We start from the raw sequence: 22,001 nt of genomic DNA, 5'->3' as shown, positions 1-22,001 counted from the left end.
TATCATAGTAATAAAAATGCTAAAGAACAAAAGATCCTTGGAGTGGTCCAAATTATATCCATCACACAACTTGACTCCCTTCTTTGTTCTGTTTCTGTTTTTGTTTTTAAGAGAGATTTTTTTTTGCTATAGGGCACGTGCACTCACCAGAGAGACAGAAAGCAAGAAATAACCACCCCCCCCCACCCCCACCATGGGGAATGGTCATGCTGCAGTCCCTTCTCCTCCAGTCTCCTCCAGTCTCCTCTCGGGATCTTGGGCATGTGTGAACACGCACCTGGCATGAGTTTGAAGTCACTGGGTCCAGGACATGAACCATAGTTGACTACATGGGAGTCCAGCAACGTAACCATTATGCCACCTTCTGGTCCCTGTTCTTTGTTTTTGAAACCTGACTATATTTGAGGTGTCACTATGTTCAGTATCATGCAATAGATAGTGATTTGTCTAAATTTACCATAAAATTGTGCTTCTATTTTGCCAGGTATTTAATTTCTAAGCCTTCCTACAGCTGGGGATGTGAAGTAACCTACTTCTGATTAGTGGCAAATGAGAGCAGTCTAATGAAATGGGGACCTGTTTGTGTGGGGGAACCTGTTTTCCTGGCACAAGGCTCAGAGTGACTGAGGCTGTTTCCAGAGGTCATTCCTGGAAGGCAGCAGCCATATTGAAAACAAATGACAAGCACTAGATTAAAAGACCAAATGTCAAAAGTGGCTGAGAGAAAAGCAGAAAGGGAGTGGCCCTTGAAGATATTATGTAGACAAAGATCCATCATCACTTTTCCTATTTCTAGCTGTCTCGTTATATGTCTCTGCTTTACAAATGAGAAAACAAAGGCACAGAGAGGGAAAGGCATTGGCCAAATGCTACACAGCTTGTGAGTTTCAAAGAATTCAAGCCTGAGATACCTGATGAACTGCCAGCCTGTGATATCTGTAACTTGCCCACGATTGACCTCAAATCTCATAAAATTTAGGTAAAGCATAAATTCCTATGAAAACCAGATCATAATTATGGCTAATAGTGAGATTCGTGTTTATGAAATGAATGCTATGGTGTTTGAACGCGTATGATCTCATTTAAATCTCACAGTAATCCTCTTAATTAGGTTTTATTATTATTTAGTTCTATAGGCAAACAAACTGGGGTTCAGAGAATAAGTGGTTTGGGTCTTCTAGTTTATGAATTTGTGACATCCAAGTTTTTTAGGTGCATCCAATTATGACATGTACTCTCTTAGCACAGAGTTCCTACAAAAGGTGTGGTCTTATATTGTTTTACTTCACATGCACACTCACACACACCGAGTAAACAACCTTCTCTCCTCGTGTTCAAATCATTCTGCATTCCTTCTAATGACAAAATAAGTAAAATATATTTATTAAATTTTTTAAGTAATATGACTGAGATTATAATGCTATGATGCTAAAGTTCACATCATTGAACAGTAACTAAGGTAAGTAACAAAAATAAATTGTCCATACTATCTCACTTATTTAATAACTAAATATGGCTTACGGACCTCTATATCTTAAGAAATAAAATTTAGGCAGAGCTATTTTTTGGCAAACTGAGTGTTGAAGTAACATCAATATCATCTAATGAATATGATTTCTATGTTATTCGCAGTATTTTTAGTCATTAGCCTCCTAAGAACCCTCCCTGTTTGTGATAATAAAACAATGTCAACTCATAAGAAGATATTTACCTTCTTAAGTAATGTGAAACAGAGGCAAGCACTGACATACCAGATTTAGCACTATACTCACTTTGGAATAAAAATATTGAAATCTTTCAAGATGTCAGTAATGTGAGGCCAGCTGATGTTGTAATAGTTTTAGTTACTGGACTCTAACATAGCCAACCATGGTTCGAGTCCCAGACCCAGTGGCTTGACGCTCATGCCAGATGCCTATGCGTGTGTACCCAAGATCCTAGGAGGAGAATAAAGGAGAAGAGATTGCATCATGGCAATCTCCCGGGGGTGATTTTTCACTTTTCTTGTCACTCTGTGTGTGTGTGTGTGTCTCTCTCTCCGGCAAGTACATGTATCCTAAGGTAAAAATCTGTTAAAAAAAAAAGTGTTAGAAATATAACCTATCTCTACATTGGGAATTTATACTTAACTCATTTACTTATAATTGTATTAATGTTTTCCCTTGGTCTGAAAGTAGTTTAATATTTTTGCAGTGAGTTTAGAGTATAAACCATCAAACAGAATAATAATTTTAGAATATCTCACATAACAGTAATTGAACTAATAATTCCCTTTATTAGGAATTAAAAATTTATCTACCTCTGTTATAAACTATAATAATTTGAATAATACTAACGTTATGTAATATTTCACTTATATGTATCACATGAGTATGTCTGATAATAGACAGAAACAGTGATGGCTAGGACACATCAGAAAAACTTGGATAATGAATTGATTTTTTTGCCTTACAAAGACATATGCTTGTTTAAAGTGAGGTCGGTAAGCTTGTCAGACATTAGTCTTAGAAAAGTTTCTAGAAGATCTTTAAAGAAAGAAAGAGAATCCAGTTCTTAGCATCAAATGGGGATGGTGGTGAAAGTTGAAGCCTGGAAAGGGAAGAAACAAACATTAAGCTTAAAACAGCAGATAAAGAGTTAACTCAAACAATTAAAGAGAAAAGGACAAGAGAAGAGTCAGGAGATAAGAGCTCAGTAGGGAAGAGACTTGGATATAAAACTACTGTGGAAGCTGAAATTCAGCAGCAGAGAGAAAAGAGGGAGTATAGGGCCATCTGGCTGCTAATGCTTTGTGGTAATATTCAAGTTGAACAAATGTTTGCAATTCATCAGCGAAAAGTAGGTCTTAAGCCTCCTTTTCTGCACATTAGGCTGTGTGGCTTCTCCAGTGATCTGAGTATTATTCTCTTTTGACGGAGACTATTTCGAGGGCACATTACTAAGTAGAGCTCCTATCAGATGTATGTTTATTGCATTCTCTTTCATCTGCTAATGTGGACACAGAAATAAAATAAAGATGAGACAATGTGGTTAAAGGGAGGAGGGGAAGACATCTGAGGAAAGAAATACATTCGTAGATAAGAAATTGGAAAGCTGAAAAAAAAAAAAGGAACACAAGTTTGGTTTCAGAATGGGCGAATCCCTCCATGGGAGAATATAGCATGTTACATATGAGACTATAGATGTTTTTAGTTATTGTTTATGAATTAAATAGTGTGTAGTAAAATATTATAATGAAAAACCTTATATGGAGACATATTTTCTGCAAAGCTATTTTCAAGTCACAGTGACAGCAGGGGTGTAAGGCAGCATTTAGCATATTTTATGCTTCTCCCGAGTGCCAGCCAGTGTGCCTCCTACATATGGTCTCTTTTAGCAGAACTGGCAGGTATTTGATAATCTTCATGGAGATAGGCTCTACTACCAAGTCCTTTTCTCAGTGCCATAAGCACACAGCACTTGTATAATGGGAAAAAAAAAAAAAAAGAGAACATGTTAATTTTTATTTAGTGGCTTTAATTTTTAGATATTTTATAGAATTCATCTCTTCCACCAGTCTAGGAATCTTCATATGTCATCTACTATGATTGGTTATGTTTTTTATCTGTGTGTAATGACGGTGTCCCAAGATGACATTAACTCATGGGAAAAAACTAGCGGATGTACTGGGTTGTCAGAAAAGTCAGGACTCATTTTTGCATAGAAAAAGGAAAAATATGTCATGACTTTTCCAATACCCAATAGATACAATTCTAATTATTCTTTGGGAACACAATAAACTTCATGTAAGAGACTCCAGGGAACATCTGTGCCATATCCCAATTCATTAACGCAAAGAATAGAAATCTTAAACCCAAATTGAAGAATGCTAGAATTTCCAACCTGGATGAAAAGACACAGGATAGATTGTGACGGTGCCGTCTTCAGACATGTATGATTCCGTGAGACTTAGTGATAAAGAGTCCTGACATATCGATTTCACTTTCCTTTCAACTACAGATACTTAAATAATTTTATTTTCCTATAACTTATGCCCATTAAAAGTAAGCTTATGCTTTACATTTTAAAATTATAATAAACTATGAAAATAAAAATTCTCATTAACCATTAATGCTATGTTTCTATTTTAGTGTATTTTATGTCATAAATGTTATGATTCTTTAAATTAAATTTAATTAAATTAAAATACATTAATATTATTTTGTATAAACACTAAAGGCTTTTTCTGTAATACTGACTACACATAACTTTCAAAATTTCAATTTAGCAAATATTTATTGAGTACCTACTTTACCTTGAACTATTGGTTATAGTTCAGTCAAATGTACACTACTTCAGACTAGCCTATTAGATGAAAGAAGTGACCCTTATCTATTTTTTGTGTGGTTTCTTCATTTCCTTTTTTGAAATTATGACTTCACAACAGATAGTGTCTGGTCCAGTCTTGGTGACACAGGTGGTAGTGGTCTGTACTGAAAATCATGTGGCCAACTGTGAGTTCAAATCCTGAGTAGACCTAAAACACACTGGGCTAGTGCACACAAGAACCTAGGAGAGGGCATCATATGGCCTGATGAGATCTGTTGAGGGTGCCTTTCTCTCTCTCTCTCTCTGTCTCTCTCTCTCTCTTCTCTCTCTCTAGTGCACCCTTGTATACTCTTGTACCCTCTCTTAAGAAAGAATTTGTTTAGGGACCAGCAGTTAGCGTAATGACTGCTGCTGGACTCCCATGTAGTCGACCGTGGTTCCCGTCCCGGACCCGGTGGCTTAAACTCACACCAGGCGCATGTGTGTGCATGCCCAAGATCCCAAGAGGAAAATGGAGGAGAAGGGATTGCAGTGGCCATCCGCCCCGGGGATGATTTTTTGCTTTCCAGCAAGTGCATGCACCCTATAGCAAAAAAAAAAAAAAGGAAAGAATTTGTTTTAAGTAAATAAATAAGTAAATAAATCGGGACCAGCATTTAGCATAATGGTTATGTCACTGGACTTCCATGTAGTCGACCATGATTCAAGTCCTGGAATTGGTGGCTTAAACTCACACCAGGCATATGCGCGTGAGTGCCCAAGATCCTGAGAGGAGAATGGAGGGGAAGGGATTGCATTGTGGCCATCCCCCCGGGGTGTGATTTCTTGCTTTCTGTCTCTCTTTCTCTCTCTGTCTGTCTAGGGAGTCCACACACCTTATAGCAAAAACCTCTCAAAAAAAAAAAAAAAATCAATAGCATCTGTGTGAACCCAGAGAATTAAGAGCTATCTTTTTCCCTGGGAACCAACTGTATGCTCTAATTGAACTGAATGGTGATTCTGCTTTTACACGGCAATTTGCCCATGCAGACAGATTAGTGAAAAGGAGACATGTACACATATGGATTTATTAAATTTAGTCGTCATGATAAAAGTGTCTATAGATTATCTAAGCCTTGGTTTATATGAATATATTGAAAGCATCTGCTGTCAGATTCAATGTCCTTCAAAGCTGATGCTAATGCTAAATAAGAGGAAACCTTGTTTTGATCTTTAAAATTTTTGATGGACATTCAACATTTATGATTGGTATGTGCATTCCAAATTCCAAAAGTAAAGAATTAAGGAATTTTATGTATTATTGACACATCTGATAATGGCAAAATTAGATAATGGCCAACTGATGCAACCATATAGAGACTAACATAGCCGTAGGAGATACAGAACAAATATGTTTCTTTCGTGGATATTAGGAGAATCAAAATTTGCTGTTCTCATTGCAACATTATGAAAGAAGCTTTAGTAGTCCCCAAGGAAAACTCAAGATCTGCATTTAAATAAAGATATTAATAACTTGAGCTAGGGCTCTCTTCAGAAAGCAGTTAAGTGGTTTAAGATATTTTGTATAGGTAAGAATGTGAAGTGAATTGCTAATGACATATACAGAAAGATTCTGAACGGCTCATCTTTTGTCATTTATCATATCATATGCAGTAAATTACTAGTTATGTTGTAGCATGAATCCTAATAAATGCATTATTCAGGAGTTAATGACAGAATTCTAATGTAGATATACAAGTTTTCAGTGTGTACCTATTAGCAGTATATGTACCTATTAGCAGTGTGTACCTATTAGCAGTATAATAACACAATTCTGTGTTACTTAAAGGATTATGCATGTATATCTATACATATGTGCTACTGGAAATGAAAAATATACATTTTCCGGGACCAGCAGTTAGCGTAATAACTGTGTCGCTGGACTCCCATGTAGTCGACCGTGGTTCGTGTCCCGGACCTGGTGGCTTAAAACTCACGCCGGGTGCGTGTGCGTGCGTGCCCAAGATCCCGAGAAGAGAATGGAGGAGAAGGGATTGCGGCGTGGCCATCCCCCCTGGGGGGTGATTTCTCGCTTTCTGTCTCTCTGTCTCTCTGTCTGTCTGGCTAGCGCACACGCCCTATAGCAAAAACCTCTCAAAAAAATATCATTTTGTTTGTATTCATTTATAATTTATGATTATACTGCATTATTGAAAATAAGACTGGCAGTGTTAGTACCTTAATTCCCATTACTTGCTATTTTTTTTCCAATTTTTCTTTTGTGCTTGCTTTATCCTTTTTAAAATTTTCTGAACCAAGAGCACCTTCAGATATTACCCATACAGATAATAATCATAAAATGTGAAATTTCTTCTATAAATCTTGCTGAGAGTCTCTTTAAAATCCAAAAGTGGTTTAAACTGCCACAGTTCAATATCTCAAAGTATATGTAAAATAATTGTCAATGAAAGTTTCTAAGGAAATTATTACCAAGAAGTTAAACCAAAATTCTAAAATGTCTTTACTATATTAAGAAGGTTTTATAAGTTAGCAATGACATGTTAGTGTTTAAGTGGTATAAACATGACTAGAAATAATACAGTATCAAACACAATAAACAATAATGCACTGATCTTTCATTCTTGAAATGATTCAGTATTTCATTGAGTTAATAGCACTTAGGACATATATTTGTTTTAATATAAGTGCTTGGCCCTCATGGTCTCTCTCTTTCTTTTAAGCTTATTTCTTCTGTGAACAAGAGAGACAAAGAGAGAGAGAGAACCCACAATGGAGTCCTGACACTATGATCTGTTTCCAGCCTTCAGCCAGTCCTTTCGTGGACAGGCCTGTGTGGCATGCTCAGAGAGCTCTCTAGACTTGAAACAGGGACCTTGGCATGTGGGATTATCTCCCAAAGTATGACAACTTGGCTCTAATATTATTTCCTTTCATCTACTGCCCTAAGTTTGAGATGATTTTAAAAGTAAGACAGGCTTGGATATTTAAACTATAAGATTCGTTGAACAAATTCTTAGTGGAAACACAATTATTTTTATAGATGAAAGATATGGAATCATTTTCAGTATTAAGACAAAGCCACCAGCATCCATAGTTAGTAACTTCAAGTGGACAACAAACAAAATTGTTTTGTTGTATAGGCAAAGATGTATAGATACAGTTTTCTTTCTGACAAACATTAATTTGATTTTTATTTCACCTGTATAAACATGTAGGTGAAGAAATGTAGTTGGGGAAAACCACAAAATAATACAGATCTTGACTCTACACACTTTCCCTTCTGTTATTTTACCTATTTCTGTGATACCAGCAGCGTAGTTACGAGGACACACACTGAAGCTAGACTACCAGGGTTCAAATTCTTCTTTTATTTTAAAGAATGATTTTAACTAATTTTATTTATTTTAATTTGACAGGAAAGAGACAGAGAGAGAGAGATTGAAAGTGAGACAAAGCCACCAGCATCCATAGTTAGTAACTTCAAGTGGACAACAAACAAAATTGTTTTGTTGTATAGGCAAAGATGTATAGATACAGTTTTCTTTCTGACAAACATTAATTTGATTTTTATTTCACCTGTATAAACATGTAGGTGAAGAAATGTAGTTGGGGAAAACCACAAAATAATACAGATCTTGACTCTACACACTTTCCCTTCTGTTATTTTACCTATTTCTGTGATACCAGCAGCGTAGTTACGAGGACACACACTGAAGCTAGACTACCAGGGTTCAAATTCTTCTTTTATTTTAAAGAATGATTTTAACTAATTTTATTTATTTTAATTTGACAGGAAAGAGACAGAGAGAGAGAGATTGAAAGTGAGAAAGCTAGACACCAGGTCCAGGACTCGAACAGTTGCCGGCCACATGGGAATGTCCAACACCTTAGTCAGCACACCACCTGCTGGTTCCAAAGACTTCAAATTCTAACTCTTGCTTAAGTGCTGTGTAAATTTGGGGAAGCTGCTTATCCTCTACTCCCTCAGTTTTCTCAGTTGTGAAAGTTGATATGAATAGGATCTTCTTCATGAGGTTATGAAGATTAAACATGCTCGTCACAAGTAAACTGTTTTGTTTTGCATAGTGTCTGATAAAATATGATATATGGGTTAGGTATTATAATGCTACAGTAAATATTGGTCGGTGTTTCAGTTATTTCCAAGAATTGCACATGCACATGCTGATAAAATTGAAATCCATTGACATAGAATTAAAATTATGCCCAACTTTCACTTTTGCAGATTCCTTTAGTAAATCTCTGCAGCAGTAATCTTTATTAAAAAACAACAGGAATACAAAAACAACAGGGAAAAAAACCAGCAGCTCTATAAGATCAATTAAATGGAATTGACTTTTTTTTTTTAGCTAAACTTGTAGGAGCTGAGTAACTGCTAGGAATGTCTTTTTGTTTATTTCACAATTCATTCTCTTTGTTGTCAAGGTAACAATTTAACAATCACCTTTTCTCACAGCTTTACCCCCCTTCTCCCTGAAAAAAGGCATGTACACACTGATCAGTCCTTTTAATACCCTAGCTAAAAATATAAAGAAGAAAACAGAGATTGATTTTATGCGCAAGGAGCAATATTTTAAAGCTCACGGCAAGTGTTCTGTGGCGATCTGGTTTACAAGATAAGGAATCATTTCCCCCAGGCGCTCAGCACAAGTACTTTCTTCATATAGCATATTAACGGTTAAAAAACATTAATAAAGGCTGTCTTTTATTGGGTACTTACTCTTTTCCATCCTCTGTGCTTTATACACTTCAGTGCATTTATTATTATTTTTTAAATAACGTTTCTAAAACTCACCTATAGATCAGACATTATGTAGGTTTCCATTTTATACCTAGGAAAATTTAGACTGAGCTACAACAGTTGCCCAGGTTCTCACTGCAGGGGGTAGAATGGGTAGGATTTGAACCCAGTCATGTGCCTACACAGTCCTTCATGGTAATTTCTATTTGAACTTCTAAAAGCTTTTTGAATTTCCAGGCTCCTGTCTATACAATGCCACATACATACCCCCTTGACATTTTTTTCTGGTTATTTATAACTTTTCACATTTTTAGGTTTTCTTTTTTTTTTTTTTTTTTTTTTTTTTGTACCTCATCATAGAGAATAGAGAACTGTTTGTATATGCCATTGAGTAGAGGCCCTGTTTAGGTGAGTTTTTCTTCATCGTTAAACTGACCCAGATTCCTGTAAGCCTCCTATACTCTTCAGGAATATTGCACTTTTTAAAGATGCATTAACACTTTCAGATTTTCAGAGTATTTTAGTGACTAGTGCTAATGTACTTGGGGAATTTAGTTAATGCATCTTATAAAAGTGCCTACATTTGAGGAAGTATGTACTGATAAATATGGCAAGCCATGTGTTAGGTATGCACACACGCTAGAAGTCAACAGAAGGATATATATAACTAAGGACAAAAGTGCCGTTAAGTCATACTGTTGTGTTTATTTCCCCTGACTTTATGTTCAGGTTATTTTCTCTGTCTTTCCAATGCCTACATACACATATCTACAGATGTCACAACTGAAACTGTCAAGGGAAGGTTATGTCTTATTCTTTTAATCATGGAAGCAATTATGTTAACATAGAAGGGGTATTGATCCATACTTGCTTAATCACTTATTTAAAACAAAACATTCCTGTGAAACAAAAGAGTGAGAGAGAGAGAGAAGAGAGAGAGAGAGAGAGGAGAAGGAGAGAAAGATCAAGCTGGTATTGCAGTTGAGAAATTCATCAGAGACCACTGTAGAAAGTGGACGAAGTCTAGAAAGACAGGCAGACAGTGTAAGTCATAGTATCACTATTCTGCCATTAGCTTTGAAAGACAATAAAGTGGCCATGTCCATGATTGCTATGGAATCCTTTATCAGTTACAGACACAGCAGACAAAATGTCTACAATTGAAAACTAAAAGAGAAAAGGGATAAAACTAAAGAGAGAGAGATGAAAGAAAGAAAGAGAGAGACAAGAAGAGCAAACCATTCGGGATGAGAAACTTGCAAAAGGCAGTTGTGCGTAGTTCTATGCACTAATAAAATCTGATCTGAGATATTGGAATGTACTTATTTGTAGTGCACTACACTATCATCATACCACTAGGGAAAGTTATATAATTAAAAAAATATATAAAAATGCTCAGTGACATAGAAAGAATAATGTCAATATCTACTTGGTCATGGGTTCCTTGTAAGATAAGAGAGAAAATGAATCCAATTGTAATTTGCTTACAATTTGAGCAATTACTCTTCTTGCTCTTTCTCCCTCCCCCTTTTTTTCTTCCTCCCTACAATGATTACCTTCTATAAATCAATATCAATATACTACACATATATAAGAAGGTATGTGATAAGATGAAACATTCTGATTTTGTCATAGCAAACAGTTTCTTTTTATACAAACAGGTATGCTACTATCCTCATTAAAACAAATTAAACTGTCAACTGAAACTGCACATCTAATTATTTAATTTATAAACAGGTTTCAAGTATAATAAGAGAAGAAATTTAACTGGATTTAAATAAATAGGATATAATGTAGTTTCAGAATGATAACGGGTATAAGAAAAGAATTAGGATGGCAATAGAAATATTTTTGTCCCCAATTTTTTTTTTTGAGAGGTTTTTGTGATAGGGCACGTGCACTTGCCAGACAGACAGAGAGAGACAGAGAGACAGAAAGCGAGAAATCACCCTCCAGGGGGGAAGGCCATGCCACAATCCCTTCTCTATTCTCCTCTCAGGATCTTGGGCATGCACGAGCACATGCCTGCAGTCGACTACATGGGAGTCCAGCGACATAGCCATTATGCTAAATGTTGGTCCCCGTCCCCAATTTTTAGACCTACTATAAAAACATAAAGCAACACCAAAAAAAAAAAAAAAGAAAAGAAAAGAAAAAAGAAATCCCAAAACCAAAAAACATCATCCATAAATGCAAATGTATAGATGTGTCTTAGATCTTAAAAAACATTTTTACTTACATTATGTTTTCAGAATAATACTTTTGCTTATGTTTTGGCCAATTTTATTTCTTAACTCTTATTTCCTTGCATCAGGATATTTGTAACTTCCAGTATTTAAACTTTGTTAGGAACTACATATCAAAATGTGTAGAACATTTGCCTATAGAAGAAATATACTTAAAATTTTGTTTAACTCATTATTAACTTGATAAACTTGTAGACATGAATATCCTGTGAGTATCCTAATTATAATCACATGCAAATTTGAGCCATTGAACAAAAGATTATTTTATAATTTATAATTTATCCATGAATAAACTAGAACATTAGGCAAAAATATAAGTGACTGGTAATATGTTTTGCATTTTGGAGGCATTTAATAGGTAATCCTGCCATCGTCACTCTACTGTAAGAAGAGTATATTGTCATGAAGTATAAGACACAATGAGTCTACTTTTCAAGAAATTAGAGTATGAGAGTGGTTAAAGATTAGGCAAGGCTAATAGTTTCATTAGTAGGTGAGTCAGAAAATGACACTTTTCTACTTTGTATTTTTCAAAAGTTCATTCTAGAGGCTGTGTTGAGAATAGACTAGGTCGTTGGAAAAGGATCTGAGATGTGATGATGACAGTTTTCTCTTTATTCTTTTTAAAGAAATATTTTTGCTATAGGGATGTATGCTCACAGAGAAACAGAAAGTGAAAATGACCACCCCCAGGGCCACACCAAAATCCCTTCTCCATTCTTCTCTCAGGATTTTGGTTATACATGCACATGTGTCCAGTTGAGCTTTAAGCCTCCAGTTCTAGGACTCGAACCATGGTTGGCTATGTGGGAGTCCAGTTACTTAACCACTACACCACCTGCTGGCTCTGAGATGATGACAGTTTTGATCAGAGCATTGACAATGGAGGTACTGAGATGTGGACTGTTTCTTATTTGATTTTATTTTGAGAGAGAGAGATTTTTGCTATACTGGGTGTGCACTCACCAGAAAGACAGAGACAAAAAGCAAGAAATCAACCCCTGGGGGGGGGGTGACCACACCACAATTTCTTCTCTTGCATTCACCTATTGGGATTTGGGGCACAGATGCACACGTGTCTAGCATGAGTTTCAAGTCTCCATGTTAGGGACTCAAACCGCAGTAGGCCATGTGGGAGTCCACCACCTTAACCATCACACCACCTTGGTGGCCCCTCTCAACTGACTTTTAAGATAATTGGTTTTCTGACATAATGGAAGTAATCTGTGAGAAAAATAAGCCAAGTATGATCTGAAGGGTTTTGACCTTTGCTTCTGAAAAAGAATGATGGTGCCATTTCCTGGGATGACAAAGAGTGTAGGGTATAAAGGTTGATACTTAGGGAAGAAAGTAATAGGACAGTTTTGCAAATGATGAATTTAAGAAACTCATTAGCTATCCAGTTGGAGATACGGAAGAGGCAGTATGATAAATAAATCAGGAGAAGACAGGGAGCATTGAGAATAGAGATTTCAGAGAAAAGAGGCAGGTGAGAAAATATAATTAGGAGTAATAGAAAGAGAATTATTGACATGGATGAGAAAGATTTCAGTGAGAAGAGAGAAGTGAGCATAAAACATGATACGAGAAGTAGGAGGCATGGAGGAAAGCACTGCATCTCACATGGCCGACCGTATGGTACCAGTCTCAGACCCAGTGTCTTGAAAATCATGCCGATGCCTGTATATGTGCACCCCAAATCCCAAGAGGATGCATGAGAAGGGATTGCATTGTGGCTATCTTCCAGGAGAGTGGTTTCTTACTTTTCCTCTCTCTTTCTGTCCCTTCTGGCAAGCACATGTGCCCTATAACAAAAAGAATACAAAGCAGAACACCCTGAAACCTTATTGTAATGGGTTTATAGCAAACAGAAACAGAAATTGGTTAAATAAGTACAGTTAACTTCTGAGAAATTTTAGCTATCAATAAGAGCAAAAGAAATAATAACCAAGATAGGATTTTAGGTCAAGATCAATTTTTTTTCACTTGTGTTTTTTTTTTTTCTTTACTTCTGATTGATATAAACAATTCAAAATAAAACATCTATGGAATGGGAAAGAAGGATAATTGCTGGAATAATGATCTTGAGTTACTGATAGGAGATAGCATCTAGAGCACAGAAAGCAGTATCTAGAACTCACTCTCTAATAAGGGAACAGACAATTCAATAATGGAAATAGGGGAAAAAAACATATTTCTTGTGAGCATATGTAAAGTAACACACATTGGCTGGCAGAGGCCATGTGGTGCTGCCCTCCCAGAGAGTAGACAGTGGAATCATCATCCAAGAATGAAGTTGGGGAAGAAGGTATTGAAAATTAGAGGACAAAAGAGAATATACACACTTCCTAGTAGGTAGGCTTGATGACTTGATTATGCATAGAGGATCTCTACAGAAATCCACAAGAATCCAGGAATACTGGTTGTCTGTATGGAAGAGAAACAGGGAAGGTATGGATTGGGTTGAAGAGAAGCCAATTTTTTACTCTCTTAAACTTTGTCTTTTCCTGTTGTTATAATCGTTTTTCTTTCTTGGTGTACATGTTAAAATAGGTGAAAACATAAACAAAACAAAGCCATGCATAAGCTTAAGCTTCCCTCCTCTGTGAGGTGTTTCCTTGAATTTCCTGAGTGTATTTAAGTTTTCTGGAGCTTCCTAAAGAGATTACATTTTACATTGATCACTTTTTGAAAAATAAATACATACTTCTCCATTGTATTAGGTGTTATTCGGGTTAGGAAGCATCCTTTATAAACATTTTTGGTGCCCGTTCATCTGCAATTCCTGAAACAGAATCAGTCACAATGACTGAAACTAAGTGGTAAGTGAAAGAGTAAGGGAGACCTTTATGAAATGAAGAGTTTATGTAAATCATTTCCAGAATACTCAGTTTAAGCCACACTGTGAAGAATTTCAAGCAATCTAAACCATATGTTGTACCTCTAGGTCTAAAAGGGACTTTCTGACGTATTTTTCCTATCACCTATATCAGAATCACATAAGACTCATGTTAAAACAAAGTTTCCTTGGCTATCAATCCAGGAACATTGAAATATTGTCTCCTTAAATAAACACTAAAATTTCATAGAATGCCAATAAAGGGAAAGTAATGTGACCAGATATCTTGTACTTGTGCTTTCTATTCCCATGCCTGTTGCCTAAGGAAACACAAAAAAACTTAAATCAGCCTTGCATCTGTGTGTGATTCAAATAGCATGTGCAGACAGATTAAGTTTAACAGAATGAAAAATTGAATTCTTAGAAGGTCTTGGATTCTCTAGGACATGGAGATTCAACAGATATCTGTGGAATGAGGGAAAGGAAGACTTAAAAGAATCTCCTTATTTACTGACTTGAATGCTGATGCTAAAACTAAGAGAAAAAATTTAAGACAGAAAGCAAAGTTATTGATGAGATGAAGAAGGTGGGATGTGTGAAGAAGATTAAAACTTGGAAATATAGTTGCTGAACTAAAAGTAGCACTACATCATGGGATAGGACAGTATAAATATCTCTAATGTGAATTTTTTTCCCCACTTGTCCACTGTGAGGAAGGAAGTGAAGAAGAGGAAGAATGGAGTAAAGGAAAGTGTGAGGGGAGAGAGAGAGAGGTGAATTTTATAGAATTTGACTGACCTAAAAATTGTGTAATGAAATATAGTTGCATTTTTTGAGAGAAAAGGAAGACTATACCAGCATTTGAAAAAAAGCAACTCTGGACCTTAGTTCCTAAAATTTTGATAGTGAGAAGTCATTATTTCTTTTGGTGAACTTGGTGCTTCTTGAAGAACATATTGAAAATATTAAGGGAACCTTTCTTTCTTTAACAAATTTTAAGGTCATTACGTGAGTCTAATGTTATTATTATTATGCTATTTGTTTACATGAGGCTTACTGAATTTGCCCTATTAATACATTGTAATAAAACATGTTGTTGGGTAATACAGGAGAGATTACACTTAAAAAAGTTATACGGGAGTCAGCCCGTGGTATGGTGGTTAAAGCAATTGGATCCCACATGGCCTACTGCTCTGTTCAAATCACAGACCTAGTGGATTGAGAAACACACTGGGCATATGTATATGAGTGCCTAAAATACAGACAGTTAAGGAAAAAAAAATGGAGGAAAAAGGACTGTGGCCTGACCATTTCCCATAGGGGATGATTTATTACTTTCTCTCCTCTCTTTCTCTCTCCTTGTCTCTCTCTGGTGAGAGCATTATGTCCTGTAGCAAAAATTTTAAAAATTGCATACATATAGAGCTGTTATTAAAATAAATGTAAACATTTAATTTCTGTATGATTACTTTTACAATAAAAAGGGAATTGGATAAATCTCATAATCATTTCAAAATTAAGGAAACTTAGTTATGATGAGAGAAAATATTTCTAATAGTAAAGTTAGTAAAGGAGCATGGCCTGCTGTTTATTTTTCGAAAATGCTGTGGTTAGCATGCTACCCAAAAGCCTGGGAGTCTTTTGATGTGAATAAAACTAGACGGTGCACTGCCTACCTTAATAGTATAATTATTTTGAAGTGTATAAATCATACTAATTGACCTGTCACATATACTTACATTTTACTAAAATTAATTTCATATGTGTTTAACTGGCAATTTAGGTGTAATCCAAAGCTCAACTACTTAGTCTGAATCATTATAAATACTGTTAGATTCCGATTATGACAAGATGTAAATGCTTTCTAATGTATTTTTCTACTGTCAGAATTACTATATTTAAGTTTCCGGATGTATTAAAAACATTTGGGTCCCTTATCGAATGTTTTGCATTTGAATTCTGTTAACATGAAGACTTTATTAAGATCATCCAAGGTTATGATTCTGATACTCTGGAATTTCACAGGGAGTTGTTCTGTTGATGCTGCAGTGTAAACCAGTGTTTCTTCTTGCTATTAAGTCAGTCAAGTCACATTCCCCCAAGATGGTACAGATGTATAAATTGCTACTGCTGAAACTTCACTTTCCACCAGCTGTTCGAGAAAGGCTAATACGCTTTCACCCTAAATGTGGCATAGTTGTTCTCTTTCCATAGAAAATATGTGTTAGATATCACAAGATGATAGTCTTAATGAAGGTGAAGTTCATTATGGCCAAGAAACTGAAGATGGAAAATTCATCGAAAAATTTTAAATATATGCTGAGTAATTGTTTCATATGAAATAGAAGTCAGAACCTTTCAACACAAGACTTAACTGCCCAGTAGACATCCCACATTAAGATACCTCTATTTGTTTCTTTGGAAATTCTCCCTTTCCTAAGATTACTACTCAAATTTAGGAAGCTGTGTCCAAGTACTTTCCTGCAAGTAGTCCACTTTCAGTCCCCTCTCTGGAGTAAATGGGAAAGTAACAGATTTGTTCCTTTAAGCATGTCCAAACCTTTGATTACTTCTATTACTGCACAGTTCCTATATCTGGCTATTAAATTGTGCAATTTTCCTTCATCATAGAGTTGGGTTGCTTCAGGTTGAGCGCACTGTACTCTGTCTTCTAATTCCAGTAAAGTCAATTATATAAACTCTTTTGCTTTTACAAAATGCTCTTTAGCACACTGGTTCTCTCATGGCAGGCAGAGCTAAGCAAAAGAGAATTGTGGAACCTTTTCAGGTATAGCTGTGTTCTGCTCAGCAGGTACATTTATTACTAATGGGTAAAATAGTCTCCTTTTTTAGCTACATAATGCTTCTGAAGCCTTCCGTTTTCTGGTTTTGATAGACATTCCGGTTACATTGAGAGAGGAAGGTGAATGCCATTGATCGCACCATGAAGCTGCTGCAGGAACACTTTTTTTTTTTCCTTTCTTTTCTTCTTCTTTTTTTTTTTATCATTTGCTTTACTTCATAAGACAGGGGCTGCATTTGTCTTAATGGGCTGATTTACATTGTGTACTGGGGTTCTCCGTGACTTCACCACTTGAATCTGCTTACAAGCCTGTACAAATACACATAATGAGATGAGATTCCAATATTTTGACTTTATATTAACAAAACAAGTATTTGAGCAGAAAAGATGCCATTGATCACTTTAGCATGTGTAGTGTGAAACAGACATACTCTGTAATTCCAGTATCAGTTAAATGTAAATTCTTACTGCTTATGGGTTGCTTTGACTCTCCTCCTCGCTCCCCTGCAGATTCCTACTCTCCTAATAATAAATAATACATAAACATACGTAGATTCATGGTTTGCTCAAGATAATGCCTGATAAAATATCTTTGGCTAATAACGACTAAGTGTACCTTTGAGGAAAGTATGGTTCTTGTAGGGAGGAGGAAGTCTCCCCTGCGGTATGCGTGATATTGCTGCATATGAGGATGGTCTTTCTGCAGAGACTCTAAGGATGTAAAGGGAGTGAATGGATTCAACAAACATTGTATTCCAGATATTTACTGCCTTGCCACTTAAACTGAGGTCTGTGGACCAGTAGAATATAAAGCATCAGATTTATACATGAATTTGGTAACAGCACAGAGACTCATGGCTTCATCCCAGACCTATTGAATCAGGATCTGCATTAAATGTTCAATAAATACTATGAAATTTTGTTTGGCAGATTCTCATTTCTGTGTTCTTTCTGGTTTTAATTTTGTTGTTTGGTATACAGCACAAATATACGTGGCAGAGAAAAATCAGAAAAGAAATCAATCAAATTTTATCTATCAGTTAAGCCATTCTATTCTCTTGAATGACCTGCAATTCTACCTGACTTTCAGGAGATGAAAGGAAGCCCTTTGGCTCCTCAGAGAATGCATTCATATCCTCTTGATTATAAACTGATTGTTTGTAATCTTAATGAATTTTCCCAACAGGAGAGCATATGCCTAAAGAGGTAGTCCTCTAATTTACAGATTATCACTTCAGATATGATTAAACTACTTCTCCCATCAGAATGACAAACATGAGTCTGAGAGAGAGAGAGAAGGACAGAAAGTGATGTTTGATGAGTTAAACATACATTGTACACTGTATAAGACATTTTACTGGAAAAATTGCTGAGCGTGGTGATATTACATTTCAGTTTTAGCCAAGAATAATTTTTTTCCCTCCCAGTTCCATGACTCTCAGTTGTTAAAACTTAGTGAGTAGTAGAAAGCAACTGAATTCAAGTTACTGAACTTCTCTTTTTTATATGTTGTTGTTTGGTTTGGTTTTTTGGTTATTTATTTATTTTATATTTTTAAGAGTTTTTTTGCTATAGAGTGCCTGTGTTGGCTGGAGAGACAGAGAGAGACAGAGATAGAAAGCAAAAATCACCCCCACAGGGGAGATCGCCAGCCTTCAATCCCTTCTCCTCTATTCTCCTATCAGGATCTTGGGCACACATGCATATACGTCCAGCATAAGTTTCAAGCCACTGGGTACAGAACTTGATCTATGGTCAACCACGTTGGAGTCTAGCACCTTAACCATGACACCACCGACTGGCCCCCTGAATGTCTTTTTAATAGAAGAAAATGGAAGTCACTTTCTCCTTCCACTTTCAGTAGTGGTTAGTAACTAACACAATTTGAAGTGTGTTCGAGGGCTACTCTGCAGAGTCCTAAAGCTTGTGGTGTATTCATTTCTCTCTCTGTTACAGGAATTTAAGATGTTAAATGATTTTAAAATGTTTTAATCATAGATCAGAGTATTACAAACTAGTTTGTCAATTAGAATCATCTGGAGATCTTTCAAATGTTCCAAAGCTCAGGCTACATTTCAAAGCAATTAAATCACATTCCTGAGGGTGAGACACAGACTTATACATTTTCTGAGATTCCCCAACTGACTCTAATGTTCAGACAGCTTGTGAAGAACCTATGTCATAGACAAAATGTGTCATGGATTATTTGAACTCTGATATTTAGCTCCCCTGATCTTCCTATTGAGTTTCATCCGTGGGCAAACAACTCATTCTAACCAAACTTTCTAAATGAATTCCCCTTCTTCACTTCCTTATTTCTGATAATGGCACTTTCATTCTTCAAACCATAAAGGTTTAAACTGTCAAAATTAGCTGTAAGTCCTCCTGTTTTCAGTTTTTAAGATGTACTTATCTTCCTGCTTCAATTTTTTCAAACAAATGTCTTAAACTAGAGTTAGGTCTGAATCATTTTGGTTTTACCCTTATGGCACTCTGTATAGACATTTTTCTCCAAAATAACAAGAGTGGATTAGTAAAAGGGGTAGGGGTTTGTACCATTGCCAATCTCCATAGTGTAAATATCCCCATCATGGTTGATTTTACATTAACAACTGCTTGCAAAAATTGTGACTAATTAACAACTGAATCTTTAAAAAAATATTTATTCATTTTATTAGTTTTATAAGTTTCTATAGAGCATGAATACTCACCATAGAGAAAGTGGGAAAGTGAGAAAGTGAGAAAGCAAGCCACCAGATCTGGGACTTGAACTGTGGAGGTCGGCCATATGGGAGTCTAGCACCTTAACCACCACACCACCTGCTGGGCCCAATAAATGGCCTTTGTAAACTGGTATGAGCTATCTCAAGTACACTGCTGCAATAGGTCTATTCAATAAATACAAGTTGGGAGAATAGGATCACTGAATAAGGAATAGGTTTGCTAGCGTAATGTCTCTGATTTGTATGCATTTTGACATTAATAGTTATTCATTTATATGGTAACTTTTTCAACTTTATAATCCAGTGTAGTCATGGCCAGCAGATGGCATAGTGGTTACACTGCTGGACTGCCACATGATTGGCCACAGTTCAAGCCTCATACCTGGTGCCTTGAAACTCACAGTAGGTGAGTGTGCTTGTGTGAGCAAGACCCCGAAGGAGAATGCAGAAAGGGTTGTGCTGTGGCCACCCTCCCTGGGGGCGGAGGGTGATTTCTTACTTTCCCTCTCACTGTACCTGTCTCTTTCTCTGGCTAGTGCCCACACCCTATGGCAAAAAATATTCTGAAAAAAAAAAATCCAGTGTAGTCATTCTTTTAATAACTAAAGAAAAATGAGCAATTAAACTATCATATTTTCTTCCACATTTTACTTGGAAATTGCATATTGCTCAGTGAACTGACATTGTGTCTAAACTAGCTGTTTGTTAATTTTCGAGACCCTATAGGATGAATTTCTGAGAAAAATTAAAGGACTATAGTCATAAAATCAATTTCTAAAACTATAAGCCTACTATTTTGTATATATTGCTTTAATGTCTTGATATTTCCTACAAATAAAGCAAAATTGTAATCTTTATAAGGCATCATATAATTATTATTTGTTTAACAGAGCTGATTATAAGGACATTCAATTTTTTAATGGATTAGAAGGTGTATGCATTAAACATGTGTTAGGTAGTTAAACTAAAGCCATTATTTCACTGAGCTCTTTTTTTCAAGATCAATAATACTCCTAAACAGTTTTCTGCATTCCATACACAACACTAATTTTAATTCAGCAAAGTCTGAGAAAAATAGAAATGTACAATATCCCAGAGGAACTTGAAGATTAAAAAGTATTTTTGGCTAAAGATGATTTATTTCGTTTTGATATAACTGAAACTATGCAAGGGGAATTTTCTAAAATGTAATAAATGTGATTTGTAGTCTTAAATTCCACATGAATGAATAACTAAAGGAGTATATGAGTCAAGCATAATCTTTTAAGAAGGTTTAAATATGCTAGTAATATCTTAGGAACTGACTCCCAATTAATTTATTTTAGCATTTTAAAGACAGTCTCTTGGGGCTATACTTAGCAATGGAAGGGAGGAGGATATGAACAGTCTAAATTGTTGACCAGCTTTAACCTTCCTCGTTTTAGTATGTAATGATTTATTCAAAGAGATATAAAAAAATCCTTGGTCAATTTCTCATTGTTAGCATTTCCAAAAATGCTGCTAATCTTATCAGTACAATTAAAAATTAAGAAAGAACTGGAGTATAGGTCGAAACTTCCAGTATTGTCTCCTCTGCTGAGAATCTGTAATAATTAAAATGGGGTGTCACAGGTGAAGAGAGTACAGGCTGGAGTCGCTCTGGCAATTCTTCAGGTATTGAGTGAGAGAAGTCTACAGCTCCTCCTGTCTCTGTCACTCAGCAGCTATACCTGTCTCTCCCCGACTTATCTGTGACCTTGGGAAAAGTCACTTGAAACTTTGAGTATCTTTATCCCAATACCTGTAGAACAGCAAGATGGTTTAAATTTAACTCCCTTATAGTCGCACTGGTACAACATCCATTCAACATTTTGTAATTCCCATGAGAAAAGGTCCAGGTTTTTATAAATTGTTCTTAGCTATTATTTATAGTTATACTTTTAAATTTGAATTTCACCCCACTTATCTGAAGATCTACCACTGCTTTTCACAATTATTGATATCCCAATGTCCCCACATAGAAAAATTGTGTTAAGTCAGTCATATGAGCAAGTACAGAGTTCATTCTCCTGTGGTTTTCTAGTTGTATTAAAATACTTCAGGCTAATAAAAGTCTTTAAATTAGAAAAGGTAGCAGTTCTGAATTTATGTATTTGTATTATATTTATGAATGATAATATTGCTTTTCTCTATTTTGCTTATTTCTATGATTAAATTCTTTCTTTTAGTATACTTCTACTTGATAGTGCTGTTGGTTTTCTGTCACGCTAATTTCCACTGTATATTATAAAGAATACACACAATGCTTATATTTTAAACCTCTAGCTGGAAGTCTTTACCTGTC

The 22,001-nt window shown here is 35.8% G+C and overlaps 1 protein-coding gene across 4 annotated transcripts in view; it reads left to right on the top strand.

The window, feature by feature from the left end:
* Positions 1 to 22,001, top strand: part of PCDH9 (protocadherin 9) — a 1,049,538-nt gene that overhangs the window by 845,958 nt on the left and 181,579 nt on the right. The gene's annotated exons all lie outside the window — the stretch shown is intronic.

Source organism: Tupaia chinensis, unplaced genomic scaffold (genome assembly GCF_000334495.1).
Source record: "Tupaia chinensis unplaced genomic scaffold, TupChi_1.0 Scaffold000658_2, whole genome shotgun sequence".
NCBI classification, from domain to species: domain Eukaryota; kingdom Metazoa; phylum Chordata; class Mammalia; order Scandentia; family Tupaiidae; genus Tupaia; species Tupaia belangeri.
This window is presented reverse-complemented; position numbering and strand designations above follow the sequence as displayed.